This window comes from Saccopteryx bilineata, chromosome 1, assembly GCF_036850765.1.
Source record: "Saccopteryx bilineata isolate mSacBil1 chromosome 1, mSacBil1_pri_phased_curated, whole genome shotgun sequence".
In the NCBI taxonomy this organism is placed as follows: Eukaryota; Metazoa; Chordata; class Mammalia; order Chiroptera; family Emballonuridae; genus Saccopteryx; species Saccopteryx bilineata.
Genome location: NC_089490.1, coordinates 40,815,039 through 40,823,571, shown reverse-complemented (window position 1 = coordinate 40,823,571; position 8,533 = coordinate 40,815,039). Strand labels below are relative to the sequence as shown.

The 8,533-nt window shown below is 36.2% G+C and overlaps 1 non-coding gene across 1 annotated transcript; it reads right to left on the bottom strand.

Annotated features, from left to right (window-relative positions):
* Window positions 1-203: 203 nt before the first annotated feature.
* On the bottom strand, window positions 204-279 carry TRNAA-GGC (transfer RNA alanine (anticodon GGC)). The gene has a single exon. It is a non-coding gene; the product is annotated as a tRNA-Ala (tRNA).
* Window positions 280-8,533: the final 8,254 nt, after the last annotated feature.

Here is an 8,533-nt window from a genome sequence, read left to right as displayed (position 1 = left end):
CCAGGGGCGATGCTCTGCCTCTCCCCGGGGCGTTGCTCTGCCACGACCAGAGCCACTCCAGCGCCTGTGGCAGAGGCCAAGGAGCCATCCCCAGCGCCCGGGCCATCGCTGCTCCAATGGAGCCTCGGCTGCGGGAGGGGAAGAGAGAGACAGAGAGGAAGGAGGAGGGGGGAGTGGAGAAGCAAATGGGTGCTTCTCCTATGTGCCCTGGCCGGGAATCGAACCCGGGTCTCCGGCACGCCAGGCCGACGCTCTACCGCTGAGCCAACCGGCCAGGGCCTACACAAAATTTTTGTTAAATGAATGTATTAATGAAGGAAACGTGACATAGCATATGGAGAATTACTATGAGAAAAGAAGATGAAGCCAATATAAGCAGGGCTGATCATGAAATACTCTGCATGCTATGTTAGCATGAGCTGGGTCATGTCACAACAGCAAATTATGCAAACACTCCGTGGATAAAGAAACAAATTTATTGATTTTCATGCACTGTATGAAGTGTGGGTGTTCGCATCTCTGCATAATGTCTTCATCCAGAGCCCACATTGATGGGACTTGTGTCAGTTCATGTTTCCACCACTACTATTTCAGGACCAAGGATAGCAGGGGTCTTGCACTGGCTGTTGGAGTTCAACAAATAAGTTATTTGTGTCACATTTGCTCATATTTTATTAGGTGAAACATATCACATCTAACTTTAAATGATAAACAGTCAAGTATTTTCAACTATATACTTGGAACATTAGGGATAAATTCTAACTTCTACTCACTATAGCACATTTACAGGTCTTTTATCTAATATAAAGGGCATGGATGGATAAGAAAGATTATGATTAAAATAATGGGCAAAGTAAATGTTCATAGCAGCCATCTCAGTCCAGTTTATGATTTTTTTCTAGGACAAACTATTGATTACTGTCATTTATAATGTTACATTAAATATTATCATATATTTAAATTACCTGAATATTCTAAGAAAGGACTAAAATTATATAAAATAAATATATTGAAGAAAATAAATCTAAAATGTTCTCCAATTTTAAAAGATTCATTTAAAGCATATCATTGTAAAATATTGAATAAAAAAATTTGTTGAGTCATTACTTGAGTCTATAATTTTATATTTTATTTTTTATAACATCAAAATTAATAACCTTGTAAAAATTAATAACCTTGTATTTACACTATGTTTCTTTCTGAATTAAAAAACAAGCAAGCAAATAATCAAGCAAAAGCAACCAAAAGTCTTAGTTTCATAGAAATGAATGATCCAGGGGAAGGGACTTATAAGTGTTCAGGGAAACATTTATTCTCACTTATGATGTTTCATTTTTTGTGGAGGGTTACCATTACCATAACACTCCTAGCCCCATCTGTTTACTCATTCACTCCCATGCTGAATGAATAGTGATTTCTTTTACTGGTAAATTTCAAAGAAGAAACAGAAATATATACCTCAACTTCCTGTTTCTTCATTTTCTTAATATTTGTCCTCCTGGACAGAAGGCCTAATGTGGGCTGCTTTTCTCTGTCCTAAGTAATCCAAGTGCTGGCCCTCAGTTTGGGAGGTCCATGGTTGCCTAGCATGATATATGAATCCGTCAGAAATCAATTTCTTCTTTCCATGTTAGGAAAGTCATTTCTATAGCCTGCCTAAGCCTCATTGTGCTTTATCGACTATCTTAGTAATGAAAGTGATACATAGATCTGCATGTGTCTTATTCCATATGTCTCTTTCTCAACTGATTCAGAATTTGAGCAGAAACAAGAGTGTTATTTTGTGTGTGTGTGTGTGGCTGGCCCAAACACCAATGAAATATAAACAAAATCATAATGAAATGGAGATGCAAATTTAGAAAAATGTGACTTTTGAAATGGGACCTAAAAATAAAATCATATGTAATAGATTGAAGGAGGGAATAGTTAGAAATATTTTTCCAATATACAAGTGCTAAATCTAAATGACATTTGAGGTTTAGTTTACAAAATAAAAACTTAAGATAAATAGATAAGTGAATTCAAATTCCCTTAGTTGCTGCTACTGCTGTGTTGTGTACATGTCCCTACACAATTCTCAACCATTCTTTAAGACAAAATACAGACCACTTTCATATAATAATTTTACTAATTTATCAAATATTACAGTATTGTGTTTGTCAAATTTCTACAGCAATTTTGACTAGACTCACTGAAAATATTTTATTTATATTTTTATAGTTATTCTATCTGTGCTTTGAGTTATTTAAATTTTTTAATATTGTTTTTCAGTTAATTAAAACATGTCATAAAAGTTTTTACGCAAATCTTATTGTGAATTATAAATATTTGTATCCCCTTGTACCATTTCTTAGAGCTAAAGCACAACTTAATTAGTTATTGGTTTTATCTTCTAACATAACATAGCAGAAATCCAATTATGGTGAAAAAAAGAAAAAAAAGCTAAATTTCAGGTTTATTATCAGTTAAATAATTTGATCAGAAAGTATACTGTACAGCATACAGTGAGAAATGCCTATTTATAGAAGAGAAGCAAAATAGATCGGAAAGGGGAACGGATATAATTTCTATAAGAGAGAGTAGGTGCTCATTCAATCAGTCAATCATAAACACTTATCCAGAACCTACCTTGTGAAAGGCCTATGTCTCATGCTGGGGATCCATCCCTGAAAAAACCATATATGCTCTCTGCCTTCATAAAGGTAGAATCTAATAAGAAAAAGATAAATTAAAAAAATATAGACAATATGCTTGACTGTTGTGATAAACCATTTACTGAATTTTTATATTTTTCATGGAAACAGTCTACAGCTTAGACACAGAAAGTCTTACACACATTTTTTTTTCAGTAAAAGAAATGCTAAGATTGGGTTTTATCATGTCAGTGGGTTGAGGTGACAGTTGGTGAATATGTATGAGGCCATTGGGATCCTGGAAGTCCACTCACTTTTCTAAATTCCAAACTGAATTTTTTACCTTCAATACTTCAAATACTGGAAACATAACTTTACTCTGAAAGAAAAAATGTCACCACACATTTTCTTTCTTACTGAGCCATGGCCAAGAAAAACAATACATGCATCTTACATCCAGAGGATATACTGGATTCACACCAATTACAGGAGTATTCGCTTGTCTAAAAGGAAGTCTTTTGATTTGGCTATCACAGGCTATGCCTAGACAGGAAAGTTAGAGTGCAGTGAGGCTTTATGTGCAGTAGGACAACATTTTAGCATGTAGTGAACAAAACAGATATAAAATATACTTTCTTCAAGAAATTGTTTTAAGTGGTTTTATTGTGTGGGTAGGGAAGGGAGATAGTGAGGCATACACCCTCTTGCGACTCTACTGAGATCCACCTGCCAACCCTGTCAGGGGCCAATGCTAGAGTACTGAGCTATTTTCAGTGCCTGAGGTTGATGTACTAGGATCAAGAGAAAAATCGTTAGTGCCTGGAACCACACTAGAACCAAATAAGCCACTACCTGTGGGAGGGGAAGAAAAAGGCAAGGGGGAAGAAGAATAGAGAGGTAAGGAAGAGAAGCAGATGGTTGCATCTCCTGAGTGCCCTGACCAGAATTGGCTCATATACCAGGCCAATACTCTATCCACTGAGTCACTGCCAAGGGCCTTTTTCTTGTGTTTTTATAGAATTCAATTTAGTTGACTTATCTTCAAAGAGATAAAAAAAAATTAGGAAGGGAACATAATTAAGCAAGTGCTGCCTGTTAATTCCATTAGAAACAATTGAACTATCCAGGTATCATCATAAATTATGGGTGGTTGAGAAAAATAAAAGTGAGTCAGAGAACAGGCAAAAGTGGAGCTATGTAATGCAATATACATGGGGATTGCTTAAGAGCTGGAGAATATGAGTTTACCATAGAAGCTTAATCCCATTGGTGAGGTTTATGAGCAATTTCAGCAAGGAATTTTATCTTAAAGTATTTTATTTTCTGTTTCTTGAAATTACATAACACTAGGTAAGGTTTAAGAGAAAAATTCTAGGCCCTGGCCAGTTGGCTCAGTGGTGGAGCATTGGCCTGGCGTGCAGAAGTCCCAGGTTCGATTCCCAGTCAGGGCACACAGGAGAAGCGTGCATCTGGTTCTCCACCCCTCCCCCCTCTCCTTCCTCCCTGTCTCTCTCTTCCCCTTCTACAGCCAGGGCTCCATTGGAGCAAAGTTGGCCCGGGTGCTGGGAATGGCTCCATGGCCTCTGCCTCAGGCGCTAGAATGGCCCTGGTTGCAACAAGCAACGCCCCAGATGAGCAGAGCATCGCCCCCTGGTGGGCATGCTGGGTGGATCCCGGTTGGGCACATGTGGGAGTCTGTCTGACTGCATCCCCGTTTCCAACTTCAGAAAAATACAAAAAAAAGAAAAAGAAAAAGAAAAATTCTAAAAAATTAAATTTACTTTTTGTTTTACATACTTCTATTGAATATAATTTTTCTTTCTTTGCATATGTATGGAAAGAACAGTAACTTACTGATGGAAATTATACTTTTGAAAAAAGGATTATTCAAGCCATGTTGAAAGTCTCTGACTACTGGATGTGACCATTTGCAGTGCTTTTCATGGAGGTAGTTTTTTTTTTCTTTCTCTTTCCATATGTTTTTGGAAATTTCAGCATACTAATGAGGCAAAGTATATACTTATATTTGGATCAAATAGCTAATATGCACAAATGATTATTTTTATTTTTTTTTATTCATCAGAAGAATGACTTTTCAACTTCTGTCATGCTTCAGAGTATAATGAAATTATCTCGGACATTAACATTAATACAGCAAAATTTCAAACTCTGAGATTCTGCTAATATTTTAATGTAATATAAGACTTAAAATGGTTTAATTTCTCCACTAATCATTTGGATGTGGAATAAAATAGACTGAATTGATCCGTTGTCTGTTGCTCTGTGAGATAGGCACTGGGTGAATGGAAAATCTCTTTCCTGAGCACAGGTTGGCTATCTGAACAGTGACTGTATCAGTTAGGAGCAGCCCTATCATCTGCCTTGGATTTCTAGAGGCAGCATAAATCTTTTAACCAAATGAAATCATCCCTATGAGAGCACAAGAAATGCCATACTGGGTGACACAACTGATCCTTCTAATTTTAAATTCATTCTTGACAGAGATTTCTAGGACTGTTTTATGGGAAAATATGGTTGTACTACATGACATCAAGTAGTATCAATTTAAAATACATTGACCACATCTCATTTTTTCATTAAAAACTTGCTATAAAAACTTCACATGAATTAAGCTAGTCATTTTAAATTGACTTATATCTTAATCATGTAGCATATCTTTAGCATAATATAGTAAATTTCAAATGATGATAGTGAATTAAATTGAAATAATCTTTGTGTATTAGTCAGGGCTTGCCAGGAAAACAGGCAATAAGGTGTGTGTGTGTGTGTGTGTGTGTGTGTGTGTGTGTGCATACAGAGAGAGGGAGAGGACTAAGGAGAGGGGAAGAGGATGTGAGGGCGATCTGGCTGCGACATCTGTCACCCCATTGATCACCAGGGTTGATTCAGCTGATCTGGCTGGTTAGGCCAGTGTCCCCTTCCTCCCTCACCGCTCCATGTGCGTCCCTCCCGAAGCTGCGCGCTCAGTCGAAGAGGAGAGGGGAAGAGAGAGAGAGAGTGAAAGACTTATTACAAGGTATGGAGACAGGTGAGTATAAAATCTGCAGTGTGGGTCAGTAGACAAAGACCCAGGAGAACCAATGTTCCAGTTCCAGTCAGATCTGACTGTGGGCTGGATGATTTCCTGTTGCATAGGAAAGCAACTCTTTTTGTTTTATTCAGGCATTCAGTTGATTAGCTGAGAGCCACCCACATTATGATCGGTGATCAGTTTTACTCAAAGTTCACCTATTTCAGTGTTAATCTCATCCAAATACATCCTCTGAGTCAATGCATAAAATTAATCAGCACACCCTATTAACTACATTTCTGCCTTGTACTTATTAGCAGTTTTGGAACACTCTCGTGTTTAGAGCACATTTTTTATCTAATATTTCTCTTGTAAGTTTACCAGTAGTTAATTTCTCTGAGTATAACATCTAGCAGGTACAATATTTTTCCCCCAAAAATAATAGAAAAACAGGTAAGAAAGAAACCAGGACAGTATTTATTTTTTGGTAATTTGATCTCATAACTCCCCTCATTTTTAAAAATTGTCAAAAAACCAATGTAGTCAATTCAGCATATGCAAACAAGTTTTATTATTTATTATCCATGTACTAGCTTCTACTCAGTTATTTCAGGATATTTGACTAGTTGTACCTCATTTCTAGGACAATGTTGATGTTTCTGGCAAATCATTGTGACATCAAGAAATGCATCTTGTCATCAGCGGTGCCTGTCCGTTTTGAATCTGGCTGAGGTCTAGCCATGTATTTGGTTCTGAGAGGCTCTTTTTTGTTTGTGTCGGCATCTACTAAGATGGCTGTGGTCTCAACTGGTCTCCTGGTGCAGAATTCGTGCAGATAAAGCCCCCTAAAGACCTGCAAGTTCTGCCTTTTATTACATCATCCATTTTTCTGAGTGGCACAGGGACATACTGCTTTTTCCACATTTAACTCTAGGACAACAAGAAGTTTAGTAGGTCTGCTTCAGATCCTTTTTACTCCTGTTCTATACACACACATATTATTTCACTGATGTCACAATAAAACAGCACTGGGAAATTTTGCAAAGTTCTCACCTTCCAAAGTGGAAATCAGGAACAAAATCCTCCCCACTTAGTTTTTACCAAACTTCCCCAGGAAGTGTGTGATATCCTGGCTTAAGGGAGCCTAGACAGAGACACTCGTTCTCAGACACTCTAATGACAACTGAATTTATTTTGTATGTTTCTGATTTTCTTCCTTTTCTTTCATAGTCTTAGAAATTGTATTAATTCTTAGAAGAAAAATGATAGTAACACCAACATACATTTTTTTATAAATCAAAGTTCTAAAATATATTTTAACCTTTGATATAGAATAGCTAAGATTTAAAAATGCAAAGCACTTTTTTATAAATACTTATTAAAACCATTAAAAAATATTGCAGGTGCTCTAGCCAGTTTGCTCAGTGGTAAACTGTTGGCTCAGCATGTGGAAGTCCCAGATTTGATTTCTGGTCAAGGCACAAAGCAGAAGCAACCATCTGCTTCTCCACTGCTCATCCCTCTCTTCTCCTCCCACAGCCATGGCTCAAATGAGCAAGTTGGCCCTGGGTGCTGAGAATGGCTTCTTGGCCTCAACACAGGTACTGAAATAGCTTGGTTGCTGAGCAATAGAGCAGCAGCCCCAGAAGGGCAGATCATCAGCCCCAGACAGGGGTAGCTGGGTAAATCCTGGTCAAGGCACATGTAGGATTCTGTGTCTCCACTTCCCTGCCTCTCATTTGATTAATATATATATATATTGCAAGTTTATAAAGATAAAATTGATGTTTTTTCACCACTTTTTCTCATGTTTCTTTGGCAGTAAACCCTGATTGTGTTTACTGATGCTTGGTATGAGACTAACAGAAAAAAATTAATAAGAAATAAAATCACATCTATTTATAAGTGTAGCTAAAGCCAGTGGATAAAACATGTGTTTATCTCTATTCTCAAATCCTACTTTTATGATTATAAGAGAAAATAATAGAATAAAGGAAAAGACAAGGACAATGAGAATTTAGAGGTGACTGCAGCAGTTGAGAGATGTCAAATTATTTGTTTATGATACTCTGCAGATGGATGAGTGATAATTCATTTAGGATTAAAGCCTCTTTCAAATAAAAGCCTACAGCAAGGAAAGTCAACAATATCTAAAATTGTTTGTGCCACAACATCTTGGAATGTCTTAAGAAATTTAGACAACAGTACTTTTGAAAGTATGTCATTGAATGAAACTAAAATGAGGAGAATTTGTGGAAAGATGATTTAAATTACATCTTGATTCCAAATATATTATCTGTAACACAAACAGTTTTAATGATTACCCACTTCACAATGAGAGAAGACAAGTGTTATTGTTAATGAAACCTCAACAAAAGAGATCCTAAACTTGAGGAAAACATGCCTAGTTGAAAGAAGAAAAAAAATTATAATTCTGAATATTGAACAGTAAAAATTCAGCATTTTTTCTTGTTGGCTTCCAGAATGCTCAAAACCCTCTAGTATTAAAATAATTTTTGAGGATAAATTTAGTATTTGAGAGTCCTTCATTAAAAATGGTTAATTTCCACTAGATCACCTTAATATTAAACACTCTGTTGACAAAACCTAACCAAGCACAAAAGACTTTCCTTAAATATTACAACTATTCGAGGATAACTGAGCACTGTAAAATATTCTATAAAAAATACAAATATACTGATATACAGCAGAGAAATACAGAGCATAAGGGCAAATAAAATATATTTATGTAATATAGTCAATATCCTAAAAATATAATAAATTAATATATTAATTAAATAAGATAGGAGGTCTAGAAAAATAAAACACAAAGAAAACAAACAGAATAAAAAGCCTTAAAAATAAAAAT